Raw genomic sequence first — 22,625 nt, 5'->3', positions numbered from 1 at the left:
TTTAAGAGTTAAGGTTTAGGGAGGAAGCTGTGAGTGTTTGAGTCTGTCCGCTTAAAAGGAAACATGTGCCAAAATGTAATGTTCTGCTTAAGATAAGATACAGATGGGAAAAATGTTTTCTTCCTAAACAAATTACCAGGCCCCTGCCAATTGGGTGTTATATCTATCTATCTATCTATCTATCTATCTATCTATCTATCTATCTATCTATCTATCTATCTATCTATCTGTCTGTCTGTCTGTCTGTCTGTCTGTCTGTCTGTTTGTCTATCTATCTATCTATCTATCTATCTATCTATCTATCTATCTATCTATCTAGTGCACTGATCCCCATATTGTGGTTGTGGATGTGGTTTTGACAAGCAATCGTGAAAGGTTTTGGTTTTGGATCTGGATTTAATTAAACATTGTGAAAAATAGGTAATGTCATTTTCAGCTATTTTTGCTCCTATATTACTATTTATAGCATTATCATTCTTTTCCAGTGCTTTCCAGTCTATTTTCTAATGATCCCTCACAACTGTCCCAGTTTTGCACCAATTTTGGCCAAAGTCTGCAGCGAGCTGTCCTAATGAAGGATTTTGTAATTGTGGCATTGTTGCATTTGCTTTCTCCCATTCAATTTCAAATATAATTAAACTGTATAGTGTTGATATCTCCCTTTCATTGTACCCAAACCTCCTTCCCATGTTCAGACTTACTATTACAATTGAAAAAATAAATAACCACACAGACACCAATGTCAATTTGGCAAAAGGTCACAGTTTTTATTTAAACAACCATGGTGGTGGAGAGAGCAGTGCGAGTCAGCTAACAACTAATAGTAAAACGAAACAGTGGAAGGTCAAATTGCCATTACACCACTGGTCCCAGGATATAATGCTTTATGATTGGATAGTGCTAATTCTGGTAGCAGAGTGACTACTCCCCTTCTGGTCTCATAATATCATGCCCACACAAGAGATCCCCCACGCAAAAGGACCAAGAGTCAGGTTACTTCAAAAGGGGCAGTGACCTTTGACCAATCAGTGGTGGCACCGTATGAATTAGTCGCTGACTGCAGTGTTCTCCTGCCTACTGTGCCTCCTCTGTGAAAAAGCACAATTGGTTAACACAGACAGTAATGCAATAGACCAGGTACATTTTCAGGGCAGGAGGGAAGTACTCAGTGTAGCAAACAAGGAGACCCAGCATCTACTGGGGGGAGGGGGGGATTATATAGAGAAGCCTAAGACTCTCCCTGTGGATTTTATTGGCTCGGAATGCAGGAGACTTAACTTAATGGGTAAGTGAATGACACTTGCACAAAAACACATGAGTTTTTAGCACGTTTGGCTTATGGCCTCTCTTGTCATAATCGATCTATGCTGTTCTCTAACTCCATCATATAGCGGAAATCGTCAGCTATCATATCTCCACCTCTACATATATGCTTTGCAGGACCTCTCAATTTCTCAAAATGTGGACTTTCAATTGCATTGTCAAGAGAGATGTTTTGGCCAACCAAATATGCATAAATGTGACTATCATACATACTTGTGTGGGAAGATCAAGTATTGGCCTGTCTGAACTGTCTGTTTTAGATATTTTTTACACTTCACTAATAGAACATATCAACGTTATTTATATATATTCCATATTTATATTCATGGGTCTTGGGGACCACCTCTACTGCCGTCTTCTTTACCCCGGTGTTGTGCAAGGTGTGGGTTCCAGTCCTATAACCACTGCATTTCAGGTAACCTATGGTGCCTATCCCCGGGAGGCACAGGCATCTCAGGTTCCAAACACCACCGGCCTTCCGGCATCAGACCAAGGGGACCCGCCCATTCAGGGAGTCCTGAACTAACCATATTAGGTCAGATACTACACTTGAGCTTAGCGAGAAGGATAAATCAAGATTGACATTTTAATCTCAAACTGGACATGGTAACTGGATGAATAGCATATATATCAGAGGTTCCTTGTTTGATTCACAAGGGTAGCATTACGTCTACCTTACATGTAGCATATAAGTAAAACAAGGTATTTGAAAGCTCCGCTCTTGGCTAACGATGAAGGCTCTGCCCATCGAGCAGTGCATAGTACTAGTGTTTGAAGTTTTTGGTATGATGCAGGCCGCCTTTGTCTATCATGATCATTTATTTATATAGAGACAGCAAATTACATAGTGCTTTACAATTAGGTATGTACTTTTCTAAATATCATACTGATGCCTCTGTCCATCTAATGATATCTGATTGTTACTGCCTCTTCACGCTCCATAATGCATGCTGTCTAACGTTCTAAAGTTACCGTGAGCATACCGATTCAACATTTTATCTCATGCACCTTACACTAAATTTCTGTTGTTGTTTAATTTATCTAATGGCTTACTTCAGTTGGTGGCATGGCAGATGGCATTTTTTTGCAGCCTCTGCAAAGTTTTACATGCGGTCACTGAATGTCGATAACACCCACTAAAAACCCTCACACGCAAACACCTTTTTTTAAATATAGATGTCACTGAATGATCCTTTAAAAATTGAGAAGTATTGAAAAATAGAAAAGATTAGAATATATAGTGCCTGTTGTGGGTGTGCAACTGCATTGACACTCACACGCAAACACCCTTTATTTTAAAAAAATGGATGTCATTGAATGACCATTTCAAAATTAACAAGTATTGCAAAATAGAAAAGATTAGATTATATAGCGTTTTTTTTGAGTGTGTAACTGTGTTGACACTCACATGCAAGCACCCTTTTTTAATATATATGTCACTGAATGACCCTTTAAATATTGAGTGTGTAGCTGCATTGTCACTCACTAGCAAACACCCAATTAGTGTTTTTTTTAATTCAAATGTCACTGCCCCAAGATTACTTTCACTAGAAAAATTTAAAAAAAAAGAAATACATCTATTTGTTTTTTGGCTTCTCAGGCTAATAGTCATACAGCAAAAGCACACTGATTTTCTTCACTAAATATTCTACTTAGTTCAGAATGATATTTAACAAAGTCTATATACACTAGTACTATTACTTTCTATTGTTTTCTCTGTCACTCTTTCACCCTGAACGCTATTTGCAGAGCAGAGCAATGCAGCTAACATCCTCCCTACATGCTGCCTGTTCTAAAATGGCAAAGGCGAAAACTAGAAAGGACTCTATATATATATATATATATATATATATATATATATATATATGATATCAATCCAAAACTCTTGCAGCCATTGCATCGATTTTTTTCCCGGAAATTACGTTTTATTTCATTTTGAGATTCAAAATCTGCGAGTCATGACTCTATTTCACTTCAAACCCCAGATTATATTTTTATATATATATATATATATATATATATATATATATATATATTGTGGCAAGAGCACACTGCTGGTTAAAAATACACAAACAACTTCTTGCCATTTTACGTTGTTTTAATGTCGGGATGGTAAAGTAATTAACAACATAAATATTCCATACAGTTTCTTCTGACCCTAAGCTTTAAATAAACAGACAAGTACAATCTGCTATTTTTTGCTCCTGAGGAAGTCCCGTTTTACCGGGATGAAACGCGTTGAGCCTATTACCCAGCATCCATTTGCACTCCCTGATGTAAGTGCATATATTTATTTTTTATTAAAGCGCTATTGTAATATTTACACCTATCTCCTGTCATTATTGCTGCCAATGACTGAGACTGGAAAAGAGGGATCACACAACTAATCACCTAAAGAATTTATCTATGTCAGTTTGGAGAGATTATCTGGTACGTAGTTTTATATTTGCATATATTTTATATGGCTGGTACACTTGGGTGTCCTATATGTTACAACTGCTGACTCCTGGGCACTAGTGTTTTTTGCACGATAAGGAAGCCCTATAGGTGGTGTACACTTCACAGGTGGTGTGATTGCACATCCTGACAATACTACTCTATGTTGTGCTCTGTTTTTTGCATTGTCCATTACTTGACCAACTGGGAGGAACAATCTATGAAGATGATCTTCACTCTCTGATTAGACGACCTACCAATACCTCATGGTACGCATGTTATTACATCTATTCACGTTATATAAGTGATAATACACATTGAGGCGCCCGCCTGTCTTCTGTTACAATATATATATATATATATATATATATATGATATCAATCCAAAACTCTTGCAGCCAATGCATCGATTTTTTTCCCGGAAATTACGTTTTATTTCATTTTGAGATTCAAAATCTGCGAGTCATGACTCTATTTCACTTCAAACCCCAGATTATATTTATATATATATATATATATATATATATATATATATGTATATATTGTGGCAAGAGCACACTGCTGGTTAAAAACACACAAACAACTTCTTGCCATTTTACGTTGTTTTAATGTCGGGATGGTAAAGTCATTAACAACATAAATATTCCATACAGTTTCTTCTGACCCTAAGCTTTAAATAAACAGACAAATACAATTAGATTTGCAAACAAGCGCCAATCAAGAAATACAATAATATCAATTACATACACTCTATACTCGTAACACAGTCTTGAATACATATATCGTTTGGTGAGTGCGCACCCCTTAGGGGTTAATTATTAACCCTTGTTCACACGTGGTGCTCCTTTCGTTTTACGAGTTCACGGATTAGCTGGGGTCTTCTTTTTACCATCTGGCTATATCTACAGTCTGCACTATTATTTGTCCTTTTTTCTTTTTATATTTTATACCTGACCTACGAGGGACATTGAATTCCTTTGGAGTTTCATCAGCAGGTTCATGCTTTCTTAAAGGAACACAGGACTTTGAACTTTTTCCATCATTGTTTCATCACTGTGTTACGAGTATAGAGTGTATGTTATTGATATTATTGTATCTCTTGATTGGCGCTTGTTTGCAAATCTAATTGTTTTCGTCTATATATCTATAGGGCTTTGTTGTTACCTAATTTATTTGTTACAAGCTGCCTTTCGGTTTGCTGCATTGGGTGCGCCTGTGACCTAGACATTATTTGTTATTTAAATAAACAGAGATAAGCTCTCTAGACACCGGCCAGCTTCTCTAACATCGGTCACACTGTACAGTGAAGCAAACAGGTTTTTATACATGACACTCCTCCCACAGCTGTAGCTTAATGGGCAGGTGACACTCCCACCCTCCTTTTAAAATGGAGTTCACCTGCTTCTGTTTGATTGTTCTTACTGCAGACACACCCTGATTGCTTCATGGGAACAGACACTTCCAAAGCATGTATATAATATAGGTATTTCCCATTTTACTTGGTTTGTTTCTTCGAGAACATACAGCTATTAATGATTTGTAAGTCTGCACAGTGTCATGGCTACTCCTTAATGTCACTATAGTGGGTTAACAGCAAGTCACCAGTCAAAGTCTTGAGTTAGGGTCAAACCGGAGCTTTATTGTGAGGATCCACTATATGACGCAGCAATCAGGGGCTCACTTAGGAGGTTGTGGTGGTAGTGGCGGTGGTGGAGGTCTCATTGCCCAGAAACCCCCCATGCTCGAGTCATGACATTCAATTGAATATGTCTATAATTCCTTCCATTCATGTCTCCCATGTAGGAGCCATTTCAGTTGTGCCAAGAGTATAGTGTTTGATTGAATTGAGCCTCCAAAACTGCATTCACACAGGAGACACTTTTTTCAATATAGGTAGATTCAACCTGTGGTGAGCTACCAAGTAGTAAAGAGTCAGCAACTCTGGCTGCTAGCTCCAGTTGCTCACTTCCTGCACGTGGCAAGCTGCTTTTAGGGAAGTTGAAGCCAGAAAGATAACCAGGTAAACACATGTTTGTGCACAAACACTGCCATGCAAGAGCTCTATGTTTTTTTTCATATGATCTACTTTCAGTGGTATACTCTATGTCTAGCTACAGTACCCATATAACTACATACATAATAAGCCATACAACTAACACACAGAGCTGTTACTTAATATTTTAGCGCCTGGGACGAAAAAGAAATATGCAACCCGTCTAGCCCTCAATTTTAACCAAATTAATTAAAAATATTCATAAACTACACCCCTCTTCAGCATTGCTCCCTGTGCGGTTGCCACTAGTTACGGCCCAGCTATTACATGCCAGAACAAAGTCAGACTGTGGTTCTCCAGCTGTTATGGAGCAATAAGTTTAACCATACTTTGCATGCACTGACAGTCTACTGTAAGACTACAAGTCCCAGCAGACCTTGCCATCCAGAAATCTGCAAGCTGACAAAGACTGTACTATACATTGTAATCTGTACGTATATGCAACTTTGAATGAAGGTGTCACTATAATTTATCTGTAACATTGGTAATTTACCTATAGCTGGAGGATCCCAATTTTCAATAGATTACGATTACTGTCTACAGGTGATAAAGCAGTGAAATGTATTCAGTGACTCACAGGAGGGTAATTCTTTCCTCAGATGTGGCAGTTTATCACCCTACTACATACCTGACCAGTTAAAGGGTGGTCCCCGACTAACAGAAGCAGATGCCCAGCACTCCAGCCCTTCTCAGGACAAATTGTCGGCATTAATGTGAAAACTTTATGAGCTGTGACGCACCTCAAAACAGAATGGCTGGAGCATAAGATATCACCTCATGAGGCAAACATTTGAGTCTCTCATAGATTGAAGCCTCCTCAATGGAGCATGATTAGTGACCGTACCAAAATGTACCCCACCAAGGTAATAACGGAGGATCTCTATGGCCCACTTGACCGTGAGCAATTTCTTCTATACTGCCGAGTTTCCCGATGGTACAGCTTCCGGCTGAGATACAAAACTGGATGATCTACCCCCTCAAAATGTTGATGCAGGTCTGGCCCATATTGGAGGCATCCATCTGTATTACAGAATGTTTAGTAAAGTCCGGAGACTGTAAAACAGGATCTTCAACCTTCATAAAGGATCCATTGTATAGTAACAAAAGCAGCCTGACACAGAAAGAAGGAATGCTACCCAATTTGGAGCCAAATTTTTCAGTTGGTGGGTTAAAATGGCTGCCAATGTAGAGAACTGGGTAATAAACCTCCTATAGTATCCCAACAGTCCTAAAATGCGCAACTGTTTGTTTTTTTTGTAAAAAGGACTGGGGCATTGTCTAGGGCCTGGACCTTATTAACCAGAGGCTTTAGGCAACCGCTAACCACAGTGAATTCCCAAAAATGTGTTTGTCTTTTCCTTAAGGCACTTTTTTTTAGGTAAACCATTAAACCTGCCTGTCACAGGACTGAAGAATAGCATGAAGACGATTAAGGTGTGAATTCCAATGTTCACTATACATGACAACATCATCAAGATAAGTGGCAGCATAATTATGGTGAGGCCATAGGTGTTTGTCCATAAAGCTCTGAAAAGACGCATATACACCATGAAGTCCAAGGGTATAGTCCCAGTTTGATGCAAACATTGAGGTGTAGAAAACCCTGTTTTTCGCTTTGACTCCTCGATCACCTCGATCTGCTAATAAGTTCATACAACCATGGCATGGGGTACACGTTTAGTTTTGAAACCGCATTCAGCTTGCGGAAATCCGCACAAAATGATTTAGGGACAAGTACAGTAGGGTGTACTTCCTTTATCACCTGTTCTTGTTTCCCCCTATGTAGTCGGTATCGCCTCTGATGGACCACCACATTGTTTGGAGTCACAATGTCAGTCTGATAGAAATTAGTCTGCCCCAACATATCGAGAACACATCTAGTAACTGAGCCACCAGGACCTTTAAGGAGCCTTATTGCTTCGGAGTTAACATTGGCTCACACGATCCTCACACCTCGACTGGGGGCTTAGAGGTACCTGAGAACCAAAATCAATGTCAGCCTCGGAAGGTTATACTGACACAGGTGATTTTGTTCAATCAATGAAGAGAAAGGGAAGTTTCCAAGAAGCTGTTGATTATCAAGAGATAGTTCAGATCTCCACGAAAATTTTGCCCAACCACTTTTTGAGCTTTAGAGGGTGCTCTGCTGGCACTTTACACTGATTGAAATCTGGGGAAACAAGGGAAAAAGTTCCCATCCTTTTGACACCAGCAATACAAGGTGCAATGGAACTACTTGAAGAGAAACACGAAGAATGTTGAGTGGCTACCCAACATGTCTATATGTTTACCAGACCACCTGCATTGTCACATTTCAGAGACTCTGTTTGCATATGCCTGTTTGTTTGAGAGTGTGAGGTCAAAAATCCCCAAACACTGTCTTCCACGAAGCTTCGAAAGCATGTTGTCACTCTTTCAAAGTTCGTCAACCTAAGTGACACAGAATTGGATCAGTTAGCAGACTTCCTTTGGCACGACATCAAGGAGCACCGGCAGTATTATCGCCTCCCAGAAGGTATGCTCCAACTTGTAAACTTTTAATGGCTCTCAAGAGTGATAGACTGGCTGAATTCATTAGCAAGAATTTGGACAAGATGAACATTGATCTAGACAGTTAGCTGGAAATCTGGAAATTTCTTTTTAGAACCGTTCCAGCTACAGAGTGGTCGGATGATGAGCAATCCCCTGTAACAGTGAGACTAGGGGTCAAACATTTGGTCAACACTTCCATGTCAGAAGTGGGACCCCACAGGAACCCGGCAACATGGAACCCTTGCCCAGTCAAGGCTTCCACAGGTCGGTGTAGCACTCAGTTTTGTTATTAAAAAGTATTTTTTCTTCTCTATTTTTTTCAGATTTGTAATGGACCACTCTGCTTCTTTACAGTAAAGTAGTACTTGTAAAGAAGTGCGGAGAAAAATCTGTGGCAGAGATGAGATCCAAGCTGTGGAGAAGTACATGATCAAGCTTATCCAAACATGCTGGGTGCCTGCAACGCATGATTGAACAATCAGCACTGAAAGATCAAAACTTGACAGCTGTGAAATTCTACATAAGGAAGTTTGTGAAGAGAAATAAAATTTGTTGAAACTATATGCAGTGGTTGAGCATGACTGTAACCTCCACGACTAGGTGTCGGTGTATGTGGGTGTGTGGATGTCCTCAGACGGCCGAAATACATAAAACTTTAACTACCATGAAGTGCGTCAATACTTTGATCAAAGTCAAACTGTAAATCTCAAGTGGAAGTTCTGGTGACAATTTGCTCCTTCATATACCCATATGATTGTCATGTTAATAGGGCATTAGGAAAGGTGTGTCCCTATGTGTCATGGGTCCTCACAATGCAATAAAAACAAGTATGTGTGTACGCATAAGTGTAACATAATGGTTTACTTGCTTTAAATACCAGCTTACCAATTGACTTTTGGGGCCCACTGGTAATAGCCTGTCTGTCATGAGATATGTTCTCGAACATTGTGAATGTTAATCCTGAACGTTTGCTACATATTTTGTCTTTGAAAAATAAGTTTTACATGCAGCTTATAGATATTATTTCTACAAACTAGAGGATGCCATTGCCATGCTTTAAATAGTTTAGAGTAACCACAGACAGATCCTCTGAATGTTTGTCAAGTATATGTGACACATTGAATATTTTTACCATCTTGTTTGTAATACATCTACAAATTGTTTAATGTCCATGCTTTATTATTAATTATTATTGTTATTATTATTATATTTCTATTCAGTTTTAGTTTTGTTTATGCTCATTCTTTAAGAAACATATGTACCATAGTTTCTGTTAAATTTTGTATTTTTGCAGACAGGGGATTTGTAAAAAATGAGAGAGATCATACAGTAATTGCTAGCTGAAGTGGACTGTGGAAAGAATGATCTACTTGATGTACTGAACACAGAGGCAAGACTTGGAAGGGCCAGTCTGTAGCTGCCTCACGTTGTCTTAGCTAAATCTTCCATGATGCTCAGCCAAATGTCAAATCCGCGCAAAACCCAAAACAAGAGAGAGAAAATTTAAAGGGGATGTAAACTTTTGGATAAACCAGCTATATTGTAAATGACATACACATGAAGCACTGGGGTGTGGGATTTAGTTCCACAGCACCCACCTCACTTCCAGGGGCGGGCTGGGCCGGAGGGTAGGGTGGCACATACCCCCGGGCCGGACAGAAAATTACTATTTTGGCTGGTGCATGAACCGGCCCAAGTCTCCATTATTTGGTGGCTGGCCCCTCCTCCGGGACCAGCCACCTTTCATCATTGGCCACGGCCCCTCCTCCCCTCTCTGTGTGGATTGTCACATGGAACGCGCACCACGTGACAGGTGCCTTGCCATGTGTAAATATATATTGTGTGAGTGTGTGTGTGTGTGTGTGTAGGAGAGAGCAGGACAGTCTGCCAACTGTCCTGAATCTGGAGGGACAGTCCCGAATTTGGTTGACAGTCTCACTTAGTCAGGATTTGGACAGTTGGGAGGTATGTCCCACTTCACACTGTACTGCTCCTGAAGGCAGAACTGTGTGCACCTAACAGTAGTGCACACAGTATTGCCTGTGTATTGTATACAATTTGTCTAAAATGATAACCATGTTACATCATCGGGACCCCTGTCTAAAGTGTTCAGGTTCCCCAGAGCCTTAATCCAGCTCTGGGCAAGGGTGTCAGCTCGACACCTAGGGCCTGATTCATTAAGGATCTTAAATGAAGAAGTATCTTATTTCAGTCTCCTGGACAAAACCATGCAGGGGCGCATGGAGCATTTTTGAGTGGGGGTTTCCCCTCCACCGAGACAAAAAAAACTGTTTAGGCAGCACTGTACTATACAGCAGCCGTGGCGCTGTCAAAGAAGCGTCCGGGGCGGTGCTGTATACAATACAGCACCGCCGCGGATGCTTCTTTGACAGCGCCGCGGCTGCTGTATAGTACAGTGCCGCTATATAGTGCACTTTTTTAGCGGAGGACCCAGAAACCACCCCTGCTTGCGCCACTGCCATGTTACAATGCAAGGGGTGCAAATTAGATTTCTGTTTTGCACATAAGTTAAATACTGACTGTTTTTTCATGTATCACACAAATACTTGATAGCTTATTTGTACACTGAAATTTAAAGTTGATATTTGTGTGCTACATGAAAAAAACAGTCAGTATTTAACTTATGTGCAAAACAGAAATCTAGTTTGCACCCCTTGCATTGTAACATGGTTTTGTCCAGGAGACTGAAATAAGATACCTCTTCATTTAAGATTCTTAATGAATCAGGCCCCTAGTGCTCTTCCTAGTACCACCCCTCATATTATTTGTTTTAGGTTAATCCTAAAACAAATAATAACTCTATTAGTATCAACAATCCCTTTGCTTTAAAAATCTGATGTCGGTGGGCCGCTACTTTTGGGCCAGTATTGTGTGCTTGCTCCCCGGGCTAAAGTCTGCCAGCCAGCCCCTGCTCACTTCCCCATTACCTGGAGCAGGGAGACAATCATGCTGTGAGCTCTATGAGGTGTTTTTTATAGCCATGCATAGGACACAAGGCACTATAGAAAGTAAAGTAAAGTGAAAAGTTCATAAAGTACTGTTTAAATCTGTATTGCTTATTGTTTAAACTGCACCAATACTGTATCATATCACAAAGTATATGAAATGTACAGTATTTAATAACCCTTCTTTTTATTGAGTTTGTAGTTATCCTATCACTGTTACTACAATTAACAATACAGACCCATCATTGTGTTATGATTGCAAACATGAGGCAGGATACACTGTAACGTGTATTTATTAACAAAAAATCATGAAAATAATTCAGCAAACATGTATTCACAAGGTTACAATGTCAATTTCCTGACAAACAATATAAAAAAGTTAATTGAGAAAACGCATTTGTGAAATGACCCTAAGAAGTAAATTTATCAAGCTGCGAGTTTGAAAAAATTGAGGTGTTGCTTATAGCAACCAATCAGATTCTAGTTATCTTTTAGTACATTCTACAAATGGACAGCTAGAATCTGATTGGTTGCTATAGGCAACATCTCCACTTTTTCAAACTCGCAGCTTGATAAATTTACCCCTAAACTGGATGATTCTTGAAGATACAGTACATATGGTTTCTAATGTGCTAATGCCCTAACACCCTCTTTATTAAACAAAATATTTGCTCAAGTCTTGTTCTTTAGGATTAATTCCATTTGTCAATATAATGGCATTCTTCTGATATAGCCTTAGTTGAATATCATATATAAAATATATCTGCTGTGCATGAATTGTGCCTTTATGCTGAGTCGGATGTACACTTATTTGCATAGCATAATATCCGCAAATTTGTTCAGTGCATGCCCTCAAGAAAAGCTGCACACATATGCGTGAATCCAGAGTTGCATGCAACTACATTTGCTCCTGTTTAGAGAGGTGCAACTGGGGAGGGAAGGAGTGGTCTAACATAGGCAGAGTACAGTACGGCATGTTTGCGTAATTACGAACAGATGCATACCCAAATGGTGAAGCAGATATGTCTGTCAAAGCCATTTCAATTGCGGGTGCCTGAGGGCTGGTGCAAATATACGCTGATGATGATAATAAAAGTCTTCAGCACTAGCTAGCGGCTTGTGATTGTGTATTCACCATTGAAGCTGATAGGTGCTTTCTTCGTTGATTGTGCATATACTATAGGATATTTCTGGGTGTATTCTAAAAATATATTTTTTGCTACTTTCATTCATATGTGAGAAGGAATATTATATCTGCTATAATATATAAACCCCAAGAGCGAATGTGTTTTCTGCTATCAAAACAAATGTTAACAAACGTTTCTTGTGCTTATGACCTAGTTGTGTGTATGTGTGTGTGGGTGTATGTATGCCTGATGTAAACCTGGTGTAAATAATATAGGTGCAGATGGGAGGATTGTGAGATGCCTCTTACTCAACATATGGGCACAAATACAATATATTTACAGGCTGCTTTTTTTAGAGTACATTATGCCTAACATGTGTCCAACTCTGCAGCAGGCACTTGGTCTGCATTTAGCAGTTGTAAACTGGTTATTATTTCCCTCCCTGTGATGTCGGGAATAAGCCAGAACAATACTGGATCTGAGAGGAGGTCATATAAAAGGACAGCAAGTATGATGCTAAGCTGCTTAGACATTCCACTTAAAGGGAGGTTCTTGTCCGCACCATTAAACATCTGCATGGATTGGCAGTTGTCCAGAGGGGAGCATGCTGAGAGATTAAGTTCATCTGCTTTGAGTCTATTGAATATTGGGGCCTCTGTTCTGGGACACTCACTATCCAGCATAATTAAGCTCTCTGTTGAGCTCCAGTTACTTTAGTAAAAGAAAAAAATGTGATAACAATCTGGTAATCATTTTTGTCCCGATTGTTTCATGCTGTATGTGTCCAGATCTGTGTCTTGCAGCCATCCTTATAAAGACCCATTGGAAGGACAAAATTATGCATTCAAAATATTATTCAAATCAGCATTCAGAGCAATCCTAAATGTATATATATATATGCAATATTTTCTCAGTATTTGACCCAAGAAATACTGAGAAAATACTGTATGTATAAAATTGAATCACAGATGTGTAGATTTTGTAGCTTTATAACCTCCCTTATTATAATTGTGGATTCCCAGCAGTGACCGAAAGCACATTATCATACTTCCCAACTGCCTTGATTTAGATTGGACATAACTGAATTAAGGGAACTGTCCCTTCTGTCCCATCACTATCAACACCTTTGTCCGGAATGCCCAGATTTTAAGAGATATTGGCAGCACAGTGGCCTAGTGGTTAGCACTTCTGCCTCACAGCACTGGGGTCATGAGTTCAATTCCTGACCATGGCCTTATCTGTGTGGAGTTTGTATGTTCTCCCTGTGTTTGTGTGCGTTTCCTCCGAGTGCTCCGGTTTCCTCCCACACTCCAAAAAAACCATACTGTTAGGTTAATTGGCTGCTATCAAAATTGACCCTAGTCTCTGTCTGTGTGTGAGTGTGTGTCTATATTAGGGAATTTAGACTGTAAGCTCCAATGGGGCAGGGACTGATGTGAATGAGTTCTCTGTACAGTGCTGCGGAATTAGTGGAGCTGTATAAATAAATGATGATGATATGTCGCAGCTCACCATGGGGACATACCGCTGAACTTCCCTGCAGTCAGGAATTTGAGAGATATGTCTTTATAGTGTCCAACATTGTATCCCTATTGGCAGGTACATGTGCAATTTAAGGGCATTATTAGGGGAGTAGAGGGATGTTGAGGGCGAACTTGCGATTTGGGATTGAAAGACATGCCTTGGGGGAAGTAGCATCCCCTCATGACTTGACTATTGATCACTCCACATGTCTGCCTGCCTTCTTTAATTTAATTTGTCTCCTAAAATACTGCCTATTTTACCCTATTACAACATTTAACTTGTGAAAGTAAGAATGCATTGGGCCTACGTTTTGATCAGTCAAATATATACACTTTGAGTAAAGGAAAAATATTGTAATAGTTCTGCTGATTCCATATTACTTCCTTCTTGATGCACATTTGGCACTTTTTTGTGCTGAAATCAGGCTCCGCAGCACCTTTCAGGGGGGCAGAGTTTTCAGGCCTGCTTTACCCCTGAAAGTCAGGCCATGCTCAGCCCGCTAATTCCGAAACCACTGAATTGATGATCACTGATGCCCCAATATACCTCATCCACGGCAGTTAATACTCTTTTGTGAAATCCTAAAGGAATTTGCTGCAAACGTTCATAAATAGCCCTCAAAATTGGGACCTATTTGCCATAATACTGCTAGTATTGGTTGTTTGGGGTGCAGTAAAATACTGCATGTCTATAGATATAAACGGAACACGTCTAAATTTCAAGCCTTAACCTCCTGCTCATTTAAATATCTGGTTTTCAATGCAGCCTATTTCCTCCCGCAGTGTTGTGCTGCGATAAGTGGACAAAAAAACACTCTACATAACGCCTATTTTCCCATTGTGCAACCAATCTCTGTGTGTGCTTGCAAAACTGCGGCCTTCAAATACAAAACAGCCATTTTTTATAAATAATAATAATGATTTCATAAATAATTATTGGAGATCCATATATATTTTAACTTTTTACATTTTTACTGCTGGCTTGACAAACGTGGGAAATATTCCCCTGATTATACCCCTGAGACTCAGAGCAAATAAGCTTTGCATATAGAAAAAATGTCAGTATTGTTTGGAATTTTCACACACTACAAGTGTCCACGCTTAAAGTGACAAGTGCATTACGCAGCAAGATTACTATGTGACACGTTGGCTCTCAATCAAGTATCAAAATTTATAGGTGGAAAATATAGATGTATAAAGTGCAGGGTCGGATTAACTGCAGAGCTTTATGGGCTATAGCCCAGGGGCCTCAGGCAGCTGGGGTGGGGGGGGCTAAGATATGGCAGCAGCGTTTTATATATGTAGATATATAGATATATATATATATATATATATATATATATATATATATATAGATAGATATATATCTATATATATACATATATATAGGAATATATATATATATATATATATATATATATATATATATATATATATATATATATATATATATATATATATATATATAAATATATATATATATACATATAGATATGGATATATTATTATTATCATTATTATTATTATTTTATTTATTTTTTCTTCATACTGCCGGCGGTTGCTGTCAGTGAAGACAGATGCGCACTTAGGGGGGGATTTGGTGCTTGAGCACTCCTGAAGATGTACAGGTTATTGCAGAATTTTTTTTTCTCTGTCTCCCTGGTACCTGGAAAAGCAACCAATTAGAGAGTCACTGATGTCACTGTGCAACTCCCTAATTGGTTTCTGCTGCTGCCAATCACCGCCCCCTGGTAGGAACAGTGTGTACTTCCAGCCCACCGCCACTTGAATCAGCGTCTCCCTGCACAGCTGTTTGAGGCAGACAGCAGACAAAATGTTACACAGGAAGTAATCAGACTTGTTCGTGTTGAAATGTCTGAAAAGTAAGTTGTATGTGTAAACGCTGGGTACACACTACAGAATTTTCCACCAACTTTTTATGGCAATCGATTTTACATGCGATCGATGTTCTGATCGCTCGGTCCATGGACTGCATACACACTAGCCTTGTTTAGGACGATAAAGGGAAGAGCGGACGTCCCTTTAGCGACTTTTTACAGCCATGTTGTCGTGAGCAATGACTGTAATTTCGTACTCACTGTTATGGATCGGTCGGAAGTTTATACACACTACACAACGGAAACGAGATTGGAACGAAAATATTAAACGGTACGACCAACCAAATGAGGCGACAATCGTCCATTTGGGCAGACTTTCCACCATCATGTCACTGCACACACTGACCCGACTTTTGAACGAGCGGTCGTATGTCGGCTGATTTAGCCGATTATTGGACGAAAACCGTGTAGTGTGTACCTAGCCTTAAAGAGAATGACATTGGAACAAAGAAGGGTCCCAGAGTAATCTGATATAGAAAAAAAAAAGTACAGTCATGTGTGTGTGCCATGCATATATGTTATTCCTGACCAAAATCCCTTAATATACAATTAATGTAATAAAAATTGTGTTTTTATTTATTAAAAAGTAATAATTAATGTTTATAATATAAAAAATATTTTTTTAATAAAAATTGTAAGTGCTAACAAAATCATGTTTATATTATAAAGACTGAGGGGTAAATGTATGAACCTCCGGATTCTTCAACTCCGGCGAGTTCAGCGTCTTCAGCGCTTAAATTTAAAGCGGCGCTGCCTTGTAAAGGGAAGTCTCCCTTTACAAGGCAGCGCCGCTTTAAATTTAAGCGCTGAAGACGCTGAACTCGCCGGAGTTGAAGAATCCGGAGGTTCATACATTTACCCCTAAATGTTGTATTTGATTACACTAATATAAGTGATATTCCTTAATATGCAATATTAATTCAATCAAAATTGTGTTTTATAAAAATACAAAGATACAGGCCAGGTTCCTACTGGCGTTGTGTTAGTGTTTTTGTAATGAGAGTGAAAAAAACGACAAATTCTACTAGGAGACTAACAGTGTCTGGAAGACTAGCATGGTCCTGGCTGGTCTCTTAGTGCTGATTGCCCACACGCTGTACAATAGTGCAATAGTTTGAAAACAAATGGTGGTTTATTAAGGTTAAAACAATGCTAACTGGTTATAATTGTAACAACCATTTATTATTTACCTATGCTAAAACCAGTTAGCATTGTTTTGACCTTAATAAACCACCAGGATTTTTGAGATCCTGAAAAACCACTGGGGCGTGGCAGAGACCGAATGGCATAACCAAATATTTGTAGTGTCTCGAGTTGGTATTAAATGCGGTTTCCACTCATCCCCCTCTCTAATCAGGAGGAGATCGTAGGTTCCCCATAAATCGATCTTAGAATATATTGTGGCTTGCTAAAGCTGGTCAAAGAATACCGAAATAAGAGAAAGAGGGTATGTATTTCTGACTGTTATCCTGTTACCTTGTTTAGCATTGTGAAGATACTGGGTTTATCTGGCCCAATGCTACCCACTTCACGCTGGCTGGCCACCCACAGGTGCCTTCCTATGCCAGGGAAGTCTACCCAGTACCTTCTAGGATTTGTATGGTCACTCAGGCAAATGAAGTTATAAAAATACAACAGTATATTTATTGTCATACAAACAGCACTAGAATATTATGTACACACAGTAAATTAATGCCAGGCAGGATTTCCACATCATCTGTCCCTCACCCCAATAGCTTAAGGAGTAATAGTCACCTGGCTGTCCAGACTTCACGACCCATGGATCTCTCTCAGCTGCATATATAGACTCTAGTTAGAGAACGACAACTCAAAACTCGATCTTGCACCTTCATGAATGAAATCCCAGAATGAACACCCTTCCCCCTTGGAGTGACTCCTTATATCTCGGGTCTAATTTCCACAGTCTTTTCCCTCCCTCTGCAAACCCCTGGGTCTATTCTCCTTAACCATTGGTCAGTGCTGGACTAGGGGGGGGGGGTTGGAGAGGGGAGTGAAGATGAGCTGTCTTTCCACAAAACCTCCCCTGTTAGATGGCCTGTCTGGACTAGCCTGGTGAGAACAATGGACACTAATTAGTTTTCCCACTCCAGCATCTTACAACATTATCCCTACCCATAATCCCCCTGGCTTCACATTAAAAACAATGAATAGCAACCTTACTGCAAGTCATCGATATACAATACACAATATACATATGTACACTGAACTACAATGTCCCCTTAGCCACATGTTATTGGATAATGCAGTTGTAGTCTGGTGAGCTGGGGAACAAAAGCATCCACATCATGTGAGAAATAAGAAACCGAATGCTCACAGGGTTATCACACTCATTTTGTCACAAGCATGGTAGTCAAATCAGGGCCTCAGACTCCCTTCCATAGACACAAAAAAGAATCCAGTTCCTACCAGTGTCTTAGAGGGTCTAATACACCCTTTTTGCAGGTTTTTATACAATCTACCTTTGGGTAACTTAGAACCAGGAATGATGTTGATTGCACAGTCATAGTACCTATGAGGAGGAAGGGTATCCGCCTTCTTCTTGGAGAAAGCATCTTGAAAATCCGTGTAAGGATATGGAAGCTGTTGCAAACAAGGCTGTGTGACCCTAAGGGCTAAGGTCAGACAGGTCGAGGAGCAGACCGCACTCCAATGTATGATCTGCCTCTTACTCCAATCAATATGGGGATTATGGCAATGGAGCCAGGGGTGCCCCAGAATCAAGGTAAAAGAAGGTCATAAGATTAAGTAAAAGGAGAGGGTTTCGGAATGGAGAGTACCCACACAGATGTGGACCTGGCAATGAATCTAAGGATTATCATCCACACCACAGACAGTGATGCTAGACTTCAGTTTAACTGAGAGAATAGCTAGGGTCTGTACCAATGTCTAAGAAGGCTGAGACAAAGGTGGTTGGGACCCATGGGTGAGCTGAGCAGGAATCAAAACAGAATTTTTGGAAGAGACTATTTGAAGACCTAGTCTTCAAATGCACCTCTTCCTCAACGCCTAGACCTGGTCTTTTTCCACCTTGGTAAGACAAGAGCAAAGTAGATGACCCTTGTTGACGCAGTGCAGACAGAGACCCAAGGAGCGTCGCCTAGATCTTTCCTCTGGGGAGAGGCGATAAGCTCCTAACTACATGGGTTCAGAGAATTCTGGTGGTGCAGAATAAGGGAGCAGGAGGATGAGGATATGTACTTTTCAGCCTTCCTTTCTTTGATCCTGTGGTCAATCTTAATTCCCAAATGCATGAGACTCTCCAAGGTAGTTAGTGAGGGGTACTGCACCAGGGATTCTTTGATCTGTTCAGACAGACCGAGATGAAATTGACTCCAGGGTGCTGGGTCATTTCACCCACTATCAGTGGACCAATGCCTAAGGTTGGCACAATACTCTTCGGCAGTACACTGGCACTGTCTCAGGGCCCTTAAATAGGATATAGCCAATTCCATCCGGTCAGGGTCCTCATTGAGCAGGCCCAGGACATTAAAGAAAGTATCCACAGAATGCAGAGTAGGACTAGTAAGGGCAAGACTGAAAGCCCAGGACTGCAGGTCATCTTGGACAAGGGGGATGATGATAACTACCCTTTGTTGTTCATAGCCCGAGTAGCAGGGTCTCACACGAAAAACAGAGCATGGTCGAGTAAATTTAGCTTAGGCTCAACCGCCCGTGACTTGCAAGGCCTTGGAGGCTTCCCCCTGAGCAGACAACCGGAGCAAGAGGTTATGAACCACTTGCGAGATGGTCTGTATTTGGCCATCTAGGACCTGAGCTGGACTGGGATTGGTTAGACTGTGGTCCATCAGACAGAATCCTCCAATTTCTTCATGGCTGGTTATAATGCTACGGCTAATGGCTATTGACATAAGCTTCCAGAACAGGTGACAAAGGTCTTCGCCTATAGCAGCCACCTTTCCCGAGTTTAATGCACTCACAGGAACTTGGATGCCCCGAGATCTTAAGTCTTAGAGTAGTGGAAGCTTATATACAATACCGCAGCAGGTAGAGAGAAAGAGGTAGCAAAGACAGGAGTAGATGGTCAGGAGCAGTCCAAGGTCAGGGGTTTGTAGCAAGCAGAATAATCAGAGACAGGCCAAGGGGTCAGGGCTGGCAGCGAGCAGGGATATCCAAACAACAAAGCCAAAGGCCAGGGCTATCAGAGTACATGCAGGGTCCAGAAGCAAGCCAGGGGTCACAATAGGAATCAACAAACTAAAAGAGAATCCACAGGATATAGAGCAGGTTAGCAACTGAGAGTCTCAATGCTATAACCGGAAGGGAGGCTAAGCCCTGCCTTCTTTAAATACTAGAATGGACCAATCAAGGACCAGGGCAACAGGACTGCAATTGGCCACAGGAGGCTAATAATTACTTAATTCTTATTGCACAGGTGCCCGCTTGCCCCCTAATGTTTGGATGCCATGCTAATTCAGAGAGCATCCCAGCCATTGCTCTGGTGACAGGCGGGACAAGCTGGAAGTGACGTCCCAGTCATAATGAAGATGGCCTGGATGCGGATGCAAGTAAACAACGAGCCGCCGCAGCTCATAACACACACATGAATTTGCCACTTATAATAAAAATAGCCCCCACATCCCTTCATGTTCATGATTCATGTATGTAAATGAGACTAAACTTAGAATTAAATTGGAATAACAGAAAAGGGTGCTAAAGAGGTTGGACATTGATGTGACATTTATATTTTAGACACTGAAGATTTTTCTTCCTCTCTGCACACCTGGGGGCATTTTTAGTTTCCAGAGTCATTCCCCACAGGCAGCGAGAAGGTGTGTACCTAAATTTGTCCCCCTAAAATTTTGCTACTACCAGCACTAGGCTGGCAGCATACGGATTAATCTGATTGGGAGGGGTGACACCCTGTGTTTTTGGGAGTTTTTTTTGCAATTTATTTATTTACACACTGTCTAGTGGGGGTTTGGTGGCGGCTGTAATGCCACAAGCACTTAGACGAGACCTCTAGCTGGAGCAGGATACACGGAAAAAATCCAGCTGACTTGGACATCCCTGCGCGGAAACACCCCTAATGTACATTGCCTACCCATTCCCCAACCCGTTCCCTCCCCTAAATCGCTGTAGTGAGTCCTTTTTTCACTTCTAAACCAGACGGTACTGCTCATGCGCAGACTGATTTTGCGGAGGATACACTGGAAACAGCCAGATATGTTCCTTAATGATTCAGACCCATAGGCCCTGAGTCATTAAGGATTGCAAAGCATAAAAAAGGAGTAACTTTGCACCTGGGCAAAACCATGTTGCATTGGAAGAGGAGGTAAATTTAAAATGTGGGGACAGATTTATAGTTGGGATAGGGCATGTCCTAGATCAACTTTAAATTTCAGTGTAAAAGTAAAGCTGTCAAGTATTTGTGTGCTAGATGAAAAAACATCTAGTATTTAACTTATGTGCAAAATAATAAACTAATGTGCGCCCCTTGCATTGTAACATGGTTTGTTCCAGAGAACATTTACTCCTTTTTTGCCTTACTTTCCTTAATGACTCAGGCCCATAATGTCTGCACAGTTATAAGATTGACAGTCATAATGTCTACCTGTTCATAAGGTCGACACAGTTAAAATTTTGACATGTAAAATGTCTATGGGGTTGTAAAGTGGACAGTCAAAATGTTGACATGAATTACTAGATTTAAAATGGCAACACATGAAAAAACCCCACAAAACTAAATGTAAACAAAAATTTCATGTCCTGAGTTCAAGCTGTGGGAAAACCCCATGTTTTAAATATGACTACTACCACTAATAGCTAATTTTCTTGCGTTGTGTATGAGTTTTTTTTGTTTTGCCAGCTTTCCTTGGATTTATTACAGATGAAGACCGTGGATCTAGGTGAGAAATAAAGAGGGTGAATTAGGTTAGAGTAAGGCTTTTTTTTATTTTTCTTGTTCCCCAAGTGCCAGCATTCCCTGGCAGCCATGGGTATGTTGGTGCTTGTGGTATTACAAGTGCCAGCATGTCCAAACACTTAATGGCAGCATGGGCATTCTAGGACTTGTAGTGCGCCAAGTACAAAATACATTTTTACTATTAAATCATTATTACCCCATCGTCAATGTACAGTAAGTGCATGCCAAACTCAAGCGCACACAGCAACATCCTATTCAAGCTCTGGGTATCTCTCAGGTACTTGTTTTTTAGCTGTATCTCTTGCTCCAGCTACAGGTCTAATGGAAGTACCGATTACTAGTGATGACATCCGCGTGTGCAGCTATGACATGTGGTTACAATCAGGAGCAACTGTAAAAATTTGGTTAATGTACAGCAGACTTTCATAACTTCCTAATAAATGAATTTCATAGATGGAAAAACAAATAAACCTTTTTTTCATTTTTTTATTGTTTTATTATTAGTGCCTATCTTATTAACAGGTGACATTAATTGAATAGTTGTTTTTTTTTCGCCTGTGCCTTATTTTGTGGCTTTAAATTTGACATATGTATTGGCCCTATCTTGCGGGTTGGGTTCAATATGAGACGGTGAACATGTTGACATCAAAATGGTAACAGTGTAAACGTCGACATATTCATTCTGTCGACATGTTTAAAATGGTGTAAGTTACCTGAAATGTATGTAGTAAAAGGTGCAGGGTAGCATAAACAAACCAGTTTTATCTAAAATAACCAAAGTGGGCTTCCAAATAGCTGAATGTGTAGACACCTTTAGGCCTGTTTCTCCCAGCATATTGAATGTCTCACTTTTTACACTTTTC

At 40.3% G+C, this 22,625-nt stretch overlaps 1 protein-coding gene across 4 annotated transcripts in view; it reads left to right on the top strand.

Annotated features, from left to right (window-relative positions):
- Positions 1-22,625, top strand: part of ZNF831 (zinc finger protein 831) — a 67,170-nt gene that overhangs the window by 28,986 nt on the left and 15,559 nt on the right. The window contains exons 5-6 of one of the 4 annotated variants that reach the window (XR_012677675.1): positions 8,456-8,607; positions 8,698-8,993. The exons of the other annotated variants lie outside the window; for them this stretch is intronic. The gene's annotated coding sequence lies outside the window, so the exon portion shown is untranslated. Of the gene's footprint in view, positions 1-8,455; positions 8,608-8,697; positions 8,994-22,625 lie in introns of those variants that run through there. 4 annotated transcript variants of the gene reach the window in all.

Source organism: Mixophyes fleayi, chromosome 6 (genome assembly GCF_038048845.1).
Source record: "Mixophyes fleayi isolate aMixFle1 chromosome 6, aMixFle1.hap1, whole genome shotgun sequence".
Lineage (NCBI taxonomy): Eukaryota > Metazoa > Chordata > Amphibia > Anura > Limnodynastidae > Mixophyes > Mixophyes fleayi.
This window is presented reverse-complemented; position numbering and strand designations above follow the sequence as displayed.